At 41.6% G+C, this 13,380-nt stretch overlaps 1 protein-coding gene across 3 annotated transcripts in view; it reads right to left on the bottom strand.

Annotated features, from left to right (window-relative positions):
- FAM184A (family with sequence similarity 184 member A) overlaps positions 1–13,380 on the bottom strand; it is a 53,720-nt gene that overhangs the window by 37,225 nt on the left and 3,115 nt on the right. The window lies entirely within an intron of this gene.

Here is a 13,380-nt window from a genome sequence, read left to right as displayed (position 1 = left end):
CAGCAGGCTCTATATGAATTCAATGGAGCATGCCGTGAATCAATATGAACCAGACAAAATAGGAAAAAAACCCAACGTGCTTCCATTCTCTCGGCCGACACGACTTTACAGACTGTCAACCATTTATTCAAGCATGCAAACTTTGGACTCCTTTTGCCATTCTGGGGCTCATCAATAAGTTTGGGTGTTCGAAACAAATACTGCGAGTTTAGCAGATGCGATCGGTGATTTCTCTACATCCGTGGGCCATCAGCCCCAAAAACAACATTGTACAACACCTTAACGAGCACTCATGAAGCATTATTGGTAAAAAGAACAAACAATTCATCCGAAACATGCAGTATATATTATTTTAAATAATCCATCAGGCTGTCAATCAGCGATGGCTCGTTTTTACTGGAAGGAACGAGGAACGCACGTTATTAATTATGAGCTATGTATGACCTATGACCTTTAACCTATGGTACAAAAAAAACTGACCGCTAATTGCGATAGGTGGTGGCGCTGCCTGGAGGACAAAACAGTTTTTGCACTGAATGTTAAAAGTAACCGACTGGTTGGTGTAGGAAGAGGCTTCAGATCACTCATGTGATACCGTTTTTATGAAAGATAGCAGTTTTTTTTTGTTTTAAATCACCCCGTCCATAGAACGGGTTGGTACTGGCTTGTACTACATATACACAACAATGTATAAATACTGTACTACTATATACAGACTTACCTGCATATGTTTAAATTGATAGATATAATTACACGTAATGAGGAAGATTAAATAAGCAAACGTCTCGTTAAAAACTAAACATTTCGGTTCACGCTAAAACAGGGCTTTGGGATTCTGCCCAGTTCCAGTCATGTCAAGACATGGAAATTTTTTTTTTAAATAAGTGGGGGAAAAAAACTCCACTTTGAAAAAAACAACCCGATAACAAGAGTGAGGCCACTTGGCAGCAGATAGTGTTTCCCTGTAAAAGATAGCTGAGTTCCCGAAGCTCAACGGCTGCCCAGCAGATGCCGGGAAGCACAGAGCATTTTATTTATGTACAATAATCTACCTGACCAAGACAACAAGCATGAAGTGACGAAGCAACAATGATGTTGATGGTGGTGGTAATCGCTGTACTCGTGCGTTTAGTTTAACACGTAGGCTTTCGCGACCAATATCATCAATAATATTTAGATTGTAAATGTTGTGGCTTTGCTCTCCAACACACCGGTGTGCTGTACTAGTAACGAATTGGCATGTTCTGTTCATTGACAAACCTTAATAATTGGCTGTGTCGGGTGGTGGCGGGTTTAACGACACATTTATATATTTAAGCGATCTAACCTAAAAAAAAATCGTGTTTTAGTTTACCTGTACACACATTTGCATTGCAACGCCTTCGAACACAACATTCAAATGCTGCCTTCATAAAAAAATATATGAATTGTACGTGCAATTAAGAACGTCTGCATCTCAGCGCATTCTTGCGAGGAATGTGACCAACAGTTATCTGCAGAATTGTGGATTCTTTCACCAACAAGGAGGTATGCAAGTAGTTCATGAAAACCAAAATAAGCTTTTACTTAGTTACCTTAACAGACATACTGTTTCGTGAGCTCTTCTATCTGATTAAAGTGATTACTCTTCACAGCCAATAACTTGGCACAGACTTACCCAGCTCCTTTTGCAGAACTTAATGTTTCTTTTGCAGAATATATGAACAATGCTCCACAGGAGATTCACTTTTCAAAGTGTACTTTTCAGCAGGAGGTTTGAGTGCAATTTTTTTTAACCGTTCTGAAAAAGAAATGTGGGCAGTGACAACTGCATAAATATCTGCACACTGGGCTATTGTTCAGCCCCACGGTGAAAGAGAAGCTGTGTATGGACGCAGTGTGACTTGAATGGAAAAATCAGGTAATGTACATGAGATGTTTGGTGTTTTTGGGTTAGATCGTGTAAATATAAATGTGTCGTCAAACCCGCCACCAACCGATACAGCCAATAAGTAAGGTTTGTCACGTGTAAAAAAAAAAGTGTCAATGAGTTACTAGTTCAGCACACAGGTATGTTGGAACGTAAACCCACAACATTTACAATTCGAGTACGACTCGACACTTTCACTTGTTTGTTTATAAGTATATACATTGACAGTATAGATAGCACTGCAACGTAAAAATGAACATGGATTAAGATAATTAACTTTTGCTGAAAGTTTTTGTTTATTTTCATTTGATAAAAATACTTAAGTCCTCTGCATTACATGTTCCCCTAGAGCTCCTTTGTCAATCCACTGCTGGATGAGGGTCTCTGAATGTCGTATAGGTAACAGGGTGGTAATTTACCATACTTCATCACACGAGTCAGTGGGTTGAAGGTGGAAAACAAATATTCGAAGTACCATGCATTACATGTATAACAATGGATACTGCTGCACTGGCCTCTGCTGCCCCACGTTGCCCCAGAGCCTATAACAACTGTTATGCACAGTGGCCGCCCATCCAAAAGTCGCCGCCCATCCAAGCGCCGTCCACTCTCAACTCTGCTTAGCTTCCGAGATCTGATGAGATCGGGGCACATACACGGGGCGATATGATCTTGGGCTAAGCACGGATTAAGAATGTTTATTTTGGCTGAAAATTTGAGCTGTACGTGACTTTTTTTCCTTTTAACTTGAGCACCCTCTGCATCACGCACGAAGTAATTTAGCACCTGTCCAGAGTGAAGAGCTAAAAGTGACTGTAAGGAAATCGAATATTAAAAGCTGCCGTGTGCAGATCCCAACCGGTAACTTGGTTCACCTCACTTTACCCGCATCACTACGGGGTGTAAAAAATAAACTCCCTTCACAACACCCGGGGCTCAAAAGGTAACCTCATCATCCCTGCTGAGTGAGCCGAGAGAGCACACTTAGGGAATATGACTTCTTATTCAGCACGATAGGAGGTAGGCGGTGGTGGTGATGTGGGGTTAATCGTCAACACCCGCTTCATTGGGGTCACGCCTCGTCTGCAGTGTAAGGAATTCTTTTCTGCTCCCACTGTACACCAGACGTTGAACAAAGCTCTCGTCCAGCTGGGCGACAGCCCCATTTATCAAAGTCAAATCTTACACAAATTTATAGGAGGATTTTCGGCCTTTCGATGGTATCGTGCTCCCTATCGCAGACCGCCGCAAACGGGGATTATCGTGCACAAGAATGAATCGCCTGCGATGCAGATAGCACTGAGGTCGGGCCCTGCTGTCTGCTGTACATCTGCGCATTGTGAACACGGTTGGCTACGTACGGCGCGAAAGAAGTTGAACATTCACGCGTACAAGAGTCGCGTTCTTCCCGTGAGAAACCGTACACTCCAAACCATCCGCCCCCGCACTGGTCCGTGCACAGCAATGGACCGCGACCGTCACATGCTCGGACAGAAAGAAAGCTGGTGCACGCAACTTTGAAAACACTGTGTAACAATTTTTTTTGGTTGTTCCTGGGTAGTTTATTTCCTAATTTCTTACGCCTCAAAAGTACATAAAATGGCTATTATTCCGCACAAACTTTGATTTTGTGATCAGGACAGCGATATTTAGAAATTTACCTATTTTCCAGAACATTTAAGATAGATTCAGTGCTGAGTAAACTTGGAGTAACTTATAAAACATTTTAGTACTTTCCAGTAATATAAACAGTAGTATAAATACAGGGGCCTGAAGCCCACCAGTCCAGTTTCGTTCCAGCTGCCTAAGTGGATACATATCTGCATTTTTTTGAGATGGCATCAAGAGGCTGCAAGCATCCTGCAGACGCATTTTGCTCTGTCTGCGGCCAATTTATCAAGACAAGAGCGAAAAAGTACTCTGTGGAAGCATCTGCTAAGATGTGTGAGGCCTACAAGGCATATTTCGGCATGCCTGTCGGCAATTAAGACAAACCCTGGGCACCTCATTTCACTTGCGAGAAATGCAACAAAAACTCTGGAAGGTAAGGTGGACAATTGTTGCTAGGAATTTTATGTTATTAAATTTGTTTAAAAAAAATGTAATTGTAAAAGTTTTTAATTTAAAAATATGTTTTACAATTTTCAATGTTACTGAAAAAATATATATCATATATGAAAAATGTTGCGAGAATCTCTTACACATTAGTCTTGGGTGAAATAAATTTATTTTTGTAGGATGGTACAGAGGGGAAAAAGAGAGCCATGAAGTTCACCATCCCAAGAATTTGGCGGGAACCCACTGACCACTCAACTACTACTCTGCATCGTGGACCCTTCCAAACGTCGGACGGGCAAGAATGCACCTGCTATCACGTATTCGGACCTTCCTTCATCCATAGCCCCGGTGCCACACGGCCATGAGCTCCCCGTACCCACTCCTCCGGAGAGAGAGCAGCCGTCTTTAGAAGAGAGCAGCAAGGCAGAGAGCGAGGAAGACGATGCAGATCCAGATGACAATTTCAGAGGTGGAGCTGAGGAGAGAAACTCATACTACAACCAAAAAGACCTCAACGACTTGATCAGAGATCTTGGTCTCAATAAGTCCAATGCCGAGCTTTTGATGTCGAGGCTCATGCATTGGAACTAGATAAAATTGTGCAAGTCGCACATCACAGGAAGTGTCACCACCTATTTGCAGCTTCTTCACCCGTCAAGATGGGCTCTGCTTCTGCCACAATGTGACCAGTCTGTTCGAGGCAATTTGAATCGCCTGTAACCAGAATGAGTGGCACCTCTTCATTAACAGCTCATCCAAGAGCCTCAAAGCCGTGCTGCTCCATAATGGTAACAAGTACCCGTCTCTTCCCCTGGCTCACTCGGTGCACCGCAAAGATAATTTAAACAGCATCAAGACCTTGCTGGACACCTTGAAGTATGATGAGTACAGCTGGGAGGTCATCGGAGACTTCAAAATGGTGGCATTCCTGATGGGTCTCTAAGGCGGTTTTACCAAGTTTCCCTGCTATCTTTGCCTTTGGGACAGCAGGGACACCAAGGCACACTACCACAGGCGAGACTGGCCACAGCGGACCAAGTTCTCTGTGGGGAGGAACAACGTCAAGTGGGAGCCATTTGTGGACCCCCGGAAGGTGCAGATGCCATCACTGCACATCAAATTGGGCCTTATGAAACAATCTGTCGAAGCTGTAGATAAGGAGTCGGCAGCCTTCAAGTATCTTCAAGACTTCTTCCATAAGCTGTCTGAGGCAAAGGTCAACACCGGTGTCTTCGGCGGACCACAGATAAAGAAGATCCTGGAGTGAAATGAATTCCCCAAGAAGCTCACTAGTAAGGAGAAAGCGGCTTGGAACAGCTTTGTCACAGTGGTTTGTGGCTTCCTGGGCAATCACAAGGTCAAAACTATGTGGAGCTGGTTGAGACTGGTGAAGAACTACGGCACAATGAGCTGTAGGATGTCCCTCAAAGGCCATATCCTTGATGCTCATCTTGATCAATTCAGAGAACATGGGAGAGGAGCAAGGCGAGTGCTTCTACCAGAATATACTGGACTTTGAACGCCGCTACCAAGGACAGTATAACGAGAACATGATGGGAGACTACTTTTGGGGCTGATTCGTGAAAGTGATATACAGTATAATCGTAAATCTCGAAAAACTACTCACTTATAAATCTTTTGTAGTCATTTTTGTATTACTTTAGTATAAATACATGTTAATTTTGATTCCTATATTGTCTTTTTCTGACTTTATGTGACCGAAAAGACACAAATTCGCCCGTTTTCTCATTGAAAATAGGTAAATTTCAAAATATCACTGTCCTGGTCACAAAAACAAAGTCGGTGGGGAATAATAGCCATAAATTTCGATTTAAAGCTTTCGTGACTGCAAGGATTCATCTTCTTTGGTTCTTTCGGTAAAGTCACGTAGAATGAGAATAAAATAATAAATTTAAGAATAATAACCATTTTAAAAATAATTTTTAGCCATAAGCAATTACGAAATCATACTTACTACCCAGGAACAAAAATTGTGTTACATAGTGAAATCAACACCGTTGAGTGTGCAGCTGATATTTACTGCACGTCCACTAGACACAACCGGTCCAGAGGGAAAAAAAAAAGTTGCTCAGCAGCTCATGCTCAAATGAAGAGAGAGAGTATTCCCTTCCTCTGAAGCCCAGCAATGTCAGTCATGGAGCAAGCAAAGGTGTTGACGGGAGCTGTTGAATGAAGCACCGCCTTCTCTGCACTGCCTTTGTGCCAGGTGAATGCAATGTACATCATCAACCACGATCTATCCCCTGCTGGATAATTAATGGGCTTCCCACGTCGACACCATTCTGCATGGTCTTGCGATGCCAGTCCACTTATCCCCGACATCAGCTGACATTATTCACTTCACCACTATGATCCTTATCTACTTTAAATAATTGTCCTAGGCATACATATTTCTTATTCTTAGTTTTTTTCGGTAAAGTCACGTTGAAGGGAAACAACAAAATAATATGTTGTTTCCCTTCAATGTGACTTTACCGAAAAAACTAAGAATATGAATTACTGCAGTCACAAAAGCTTTAAATCAAAATACATATTTCTGTTGAGTTTTGCATAAGTGTCCCTAGATCAAATACTTCTGTTCAACAAACCTATTTTACCACTTTGCCACTGCATTGTGTGTACAGGTCCAGAATACATTGATGCCAGCCCTGCTGCTGAAACTATATACAGTACTGTACGAAATGGAGTATTGTCTAAAGCACATGCATTAGTCCCGAGCCTTAAGCCATATATGGCAATTTTCTAAACGCCCATAACATCTCTGGCCCTTGCTGTCAACAAACACAAACATTCGCCATTGGGATATACAACTCATAGTGGTTATGGATACAGTGGAAATGCCTTATCCTGCACTGTAGTCTCAAATATCAACAAGAAGATCTTTCAGGACTCTCAGAAGGAAACCATCATCACAAACTGTGGATAACCTGTTTAATTCTTACACTCTTCATAATTCCCTTGGAGAAACACAAGAATATATTGCGTAGAAACGCGACAAAATGACATGTGAATGTGCGACACCCTTAGCCTCATTCCAAAGTATAACATGATGAAAGCCACTTAACGAGTATTCCTTCTGGGTTTATTTGTTTATTATTTTTTTCCAAAAACTTTCAAATGAAATCTGTTCAGGTTATCAAGTTGAATGTTTAAAAAAACATACAAAAATTACGGGCTGGACTGACACAATTCCAAACATTCTTCTACTCGAGCAGGTACGAGGGCGCTTGACATAGAATGTGGTATATGCCCTCACCTGAGGATCCTGTTATGACACATGGAGACAACCATTAGTTCTCAAGCAAGCACGTGCAGGCGGTGGGCAGCCTCACGTGGAAAAACACTCGGCACTTCTTGTCGTGAAAGCAGTAGGTTAAGCCCATGGATTAAGACGTTTAGGATGCCATTAAAAATGTTTTTGGCAAACTTTACTGGCGAAAACGCGAACAAGTGCACATTAACAATCATAATAATAATAAGGGCAACAGCATTTGTAACGTGTGCGCTGACAGTGTTATTGCACATCTGCCAAGGTGGGTAAAAAATGACATGCAAGACATGAATGTTAATGATGACATTTATGGCAAGCAAAGCCAGCCAAAGCCATCACGCTTGGGCAGCCCTCATGCACGCTTACGTCTGATCGAATATTATCATTCTTTAAAGCTCATCCCCCATGGCAGCACAATTAGACTGCATTAAAAATCCAAGGCGGGCAGTGCAAAGTTGAATGGTACCTCCGTGATATAATGGTGCAGTGTGAGATAGATAAAGGTCAAAGTTAAAAGCAGCCGTAACCTCCCACATTGGAGAGCTGAATGGCGCTATTCTCACTTCTCAGGGACGAGGGAAGGGCACTGCCGGGAGGGGAAAAGGGAACTGTACAATATCAGTACAGCGGCGGTGGCGGCGGCATCAACAAGAATAGCGGTATTGTACCGAGGAGTTAGACAAGGGCTCGGTTGTGTGAACTGATATCAGCTCACAGAAAGTTTCCAGACATCAATGCAGTATATATGAGAAACATCTTAAATCGACATTCCTTAAAAGCCCCCCTTTTTTTTAACCATCCGAGATCTATCGCTGCAGCACAATGTAGCTGTTTTCCAAATGGGTTCATGGTGTGCAAACCCTGACTTTTTTTTGGCTTGAGACAGAAAGGTGTTGACCACACGAAATTCCACCATCGAGGAACCCATTCCGTGAAGTGTGGTAAAAAAACCCATGCACAATACGATGTGAGGCACCATTTGTTGGGGTATACAAAGTAATAAATAACAAGGTCCTTTGGGGGTTTTAGGAGAACTGCAGAGATTGCAGTCCTTTTAAACTAGTATTGCTCGGCACCAGATACTTTTGTTTGATCTGGTTTAGATTATTGTGATTATTTGGCTGCTGTAAATTTCCACGTGATAAGCCACTTCGTTGAGCTATCATTTTTTTGCCAGGTCGCATCTGAAAAATAAGTTAATTGCTTCAGCGGGCTTCACCTGGTAAAATGAAACAGCTTAGTTTAAATTTTGATTTAAAGCTTTATTGACTGCAGGGATTCATATTCTTGGCTCTTTCGGTAAAGTCACGTAGAAGGGAAACAATAAAATAATGAAAATAATACAATTTTATTGTTTTATATTTTTATTATTTTATTGTTTCCCTTCTACGTAACTTTACCAAAAGAACCAAAAATAGCTTAGTTGAAGTTGTATATTCTTTTAGCGATTTGTTTACCTTTCCTATACTTTGCACTCCTGTCGTGATTTTGTATTATTTTTGTTTGTAACATTCTGATCCGCCCCTACTATAGATCTGTGAAAAAGAGTTTTATAGCTCATTGGATTCCTCCAGTATAAATACTGTATTTTGATTCTGATAGTTCATGTTTTAAAAGTAATTCATTCTCCATTGATAATACAATGATGTAAGGAAATAATTGATAAATATTTACTAAATACTGTAATAAGCACTGAAAAGTATAAAACAAATAGGATTTAAAATTAATATGATCAGTAACAATTTTTCCACAATCAATTGACATATTGCAGAAGATCACAGCAAAGCTTTGAGTTTATAGTCCGTGAAGATTTTTCATCGAGCCATACATCTCTTATATACTCATATCCCCATTTAGTGGGAACATCAATTGCCTACGTTATATAAGTGGCCTCACTGTGACAACACAGCCCAAGCACACATGGCCATAATTCGCCTCATACAGCGGGGCATGTGGTAACAATCGTCAATCAAAATCTCCTTTGAAAATAACTTACTCAAAATTTTGCACCAACAACGAAAGTTGTACAGACCTTGCTCCAAAGAAGTTGACGTGACTTCAAAAAAAGTGATTTAATGGTCTTCTTTGGTTCTTTCGGTAAAGTCACGTAGACTTTACCGAAAGAACCAAAGAAGATGAATCATTGCAGTCACGAAAGCTTTAAATCGAAATTTGATTTAATGGTCGTTTAGCAAGTGGCCCGTTTCTTTTGATCGGAGGTAAAGCACCCCTGAGGTGCTAGAAAGGAAAGGCAATACTGTAGTCTTCACTAACATTGCACCTACGACATCTCTTCCATCAGCACAAGGAAATGAAATGGGCCTGTGTTTTTTTTCTCTCTCCCCTTTCTTAACACCTTAACTGCTACATAAGTCGTTCATTCAGCCGGTATTAAGGCACGCATGTTTCAAATACCACCCGGATGCTTTACCTCCCTTGGATTACCCTGACCTTGTGTAAAGCCTCCTCTGTTTATTCAGCAAATTTACCAAGTATAGCGTGCTAAAGTGTGCGGTGAAAAAATAAATGCAAGTATTCTTCTCCTTATTTAAAAAAAAAACATAACTGAAACTCTAGACCTCGTATTAAAAGTCGATTTTTTTCTTCAAATGGTTACACCAAGTGTTAAATTAACGGAAAAGTATTTTAATATCGCACCAACAATGCTGTAAATCTTGCCGCAGAACTACCCCCAACAGAGAGGCGTCCCTTCAGCACCCAAGAAATATAGTAGTTCCTGTGAAATGTCACACATAATGGCAGTAGTCTTTAAAAATATATAAAAGTTGTATGCTCAATCAAACATAAAAGAGTTCAAAAGCATTCAACCCACACAAGTATATGATTGAATGTTGCAGCTATGTACGACAACCGTGTACTGGCCACCTGCAACACAAATATGCATTTTTCTCATATTCAGCTGCAGATGGGAGGCTACGCAATCGCCATATTTTAGCGTTCTGCAGAACCAAAGCGAAGCCGCATCAAATATATAGAAACCCCAGCCCCTGTCCCTTGCGGTTTGTGGGTGCTATAATGAGCTCAATGAGACACATTTCTTCAAAGTCTTTGAGTTCTGTTTCACTTGCTTACACACCAAATCCTATCCAGCGCACTGCAAGCTTATTTGACACGTATTTGCGGGGGGAAGAAACGCAAGGCAGATACAGTGAGGGAAAAAAGTATTTGATCCCCTGCTGATTTTGTACGTTTGCCCACTGACAAAGAAATTATCAGTCTATAATTTTAATGGTAGGTTTATTTGAACAGTGAGAGACAGAATAACAACACAAAAATCCAGAAAAACGCATGTCAAAAATGTTATAAATTGATTTGCATTTTAATGAGGGAAATAAGTATTTGACCCCCTCTCAATCAGAAAGATTTCTGGCTCCCAGGTGTCTTTTATACAGGTAATGAGCTGAGTTTAGGAGCACACTCTTAAAGGGAGTGCTACTAATCTCAGCTTGTTACCTGGATAAAAGGCACCTGTCCACAGAAGCAATCAATCAATCAGATTCCAAACTCTCCACCATGGCCAAGACCAAAGAGCTCTCCAAGGATGTCAGGGACAAGATTGTAGACCTACACAAGGCTGGAATGGGCTACAAGACCATTGCCAAGCAGCTTGGTGAGAAGGTGACAACAGTTGGTGCGATTATTCGCAAATGGAAGAAACACAAAAGAACTGTCAATCTCCCTCAGCCTGGGGCTCCATGCAAGATCTCACCTCGTGGAGTTGCAATGATCATGAGAACGGTGAAGAATCAGCCCAGAATTACACGGGAGGATCTTGTCAATGATCTCAAGGCAGCTGGGACCATAGTCACCAAGAAAACAATTGGTAACACACTACGCCATGAAGGATTGAAATCCTGCAGCGCCCGCAAGGTCCCCCGCTCAAGAAAGCATATATACATGCCCGTCTGAAGTTTTCCAATGAACATCTGAATGATTCAGAGGACAACTGGGCAAAAGTCTTGTGGTCAGATGAGACCAAAATGGAGCTCTTTGGCATCAACTCAACTCGCCGTGTTTGGAGGAGGAGGAATGCTGCCTATGACCCCAAGAACACCATCCCCACCGTCAAACATGGAGGTGGAAACATTATGCTTTGGGGGTGTTTTTCTGCTAAGGGGACGGGACAACTTCACCGCATCAAAGGGACGATGGACGGGGCCATGTATCGTCAAATCTTGGGTGAGAACCTCCTTCCCTCAGCCAGGGCATTGAAAATGGGTCGTGGATGGGTATTCCAGCATGACAATGACCCAAAACACACGGCCAAGGCAACAAAGGAGTGGCTCAAGAAGAAGCACATTAAGGTCCTGGAGTGGCCTAGCCAGTCTCCAGACCTTAATCCCATAGAAAATCTGTGGAGGGAGCTGAAGGTTCGAGTTGCCAAACGTTAGCCTCGAAACCTTAATGACTTGAAGAAGATCTGCAAAGAGGAGTGGGACAAAATCCCTCCTGAGATGTGTGCAAACCTGGTGGCCAACTACAAGAAACGTCTGACCTCTGTGATTGCCAAAAAGGGTTTTGCCACCAAGTACTAAGTCATGTTTTGCAGAGGGGTCAAATACTTATTTCCCTCATTAAAATGCAAATTAATTTATAACATTTTTGACATGCGTTTTTCTGGATTTTGTTGTTGTTATTCTGTCTCTCACTGTTCAAATAAACCTACCGTTAAAATTATAGACTAATCATTTCTTTGTCAGTGGGCAAACGTACAAAATCAGCAAAGGATCAAATACTTTTTTTCCCTCACTGTAAACATCGGTGCAAGTGGCCTCTGCAGCTGTCGATTGTGAGCATTCCATTGCATGGGAATGTGTCCAAGTTCGCCGATTCAATGACTACCTTAGGTGCTGTTGGTGACCTCTTTGAATGAAACTATTGCATATGACATATGTTCAGTCATAAATATGATTTGCCTGTTTTTGCTCACCTTCTAAACCAATATATTAACGTCTCGGGTAGTGGGGGGGGGGGCATCTAGCGAGTAAGGCACACGCTGTGTCTTTGCAAAGTTTGGAATTTCAAGCCGGTTGCAAATCCAGTCCTGTAGCATACATACATTAGCCCCGTGACCCACAAAGCGCGCCGTGCTGTAAATAACGTTATCACAGTGAAACTCTACTCGTCGCGGTCACTATCAACCATGCAACAAAAAAATTGACCACTCTTGGCTGACCACTTGCCTGCCAGGCCCCATTGTCCAACAATGTTAACACACGCATTCCATGTCCACGGGGCTGCTTCTAAAAATGATCCCGCACGCAAGTGCCGTTAGTCCTGAAAAACAAAACTGTTGTACACAGTTATAGAAGATGAAGCATGCCATTCCGTCCGGTGCGATGGGTAAATACTGCAAGTGACGGTGCCGTGCTCAGCCAACGCGAATTAAACCATTAAATTGTGATGCTGTCGTCTCGTGTGGTCACGGGCTAAGAAGTACAAGATCCATGTTTTAATTGTGTTTGAAGACACGTTTTGAAGTAATTTTAATACGGGTTGTCAGGTCAGGGTTAATTTACCACGTAATGTCTTTCACTTCAAATACGCATCACGATAGCCACAAAGTCACACTTGATTTGAAATGATGTCAAGCAGCAAACGAACGCATTACCGTTTAATTACGTGTGCGTGTAATAGGGATTTAAATTGCAAATTAGTTCTGGGGGAAAAGGAAAAAAACGTTCAACATCACATGCAATCATGAACAACCATTAATTAGTGTACCAACAACAACCACAGCAGTCGAGTTTAATTGATATGGATGTTAGCGGAATCTGAACAAGGGATTAATTACGTGTCTCAACACTTAATTAGAAGTGATTTATATACTTGGCACCTGGTCAGTGTATTCATGAATTGTCTTAATTGCTTGTCAACTTGAAATTACAATTTAATTTCGAGTCACTCGTAATTACTGGACTCTGTGATTATCGTCCTTAATTAGACAAGAATGTCAAACTGAGAAGCGTAACGTGTGTCCAAGAAAAGGACGCGTTTGTAAAATTTGGTGTGAACAAAAACAATTAAATTATCTTTGGGGATTACATTTCCTACTATTCCCCATTAATTAGAACAGCAACAGCGCCGCAAACAACAAAGA

This window comes from Petromyzon marinus, chromosome 11 (assembly GCF_048934315.1).
Source record: "Petromyzon marinus isolate PM22_M1 ecotype Great Lakes invasive population chromosome 11, UKy_Petmar_22M1.pri1.0, whole genome shotgun sequence".
Taxonomy (NCBI): domain Eukaryota; kingdom Metazoa; phylum Chordata; class Hyperoartia; order Petromyzontiformes; family Petromyzontidae; genus Petromyzon; species Petromyzon marinus.
This window is presented reverse-complemented; position numbering and strand designations above follow the sequence as displayed.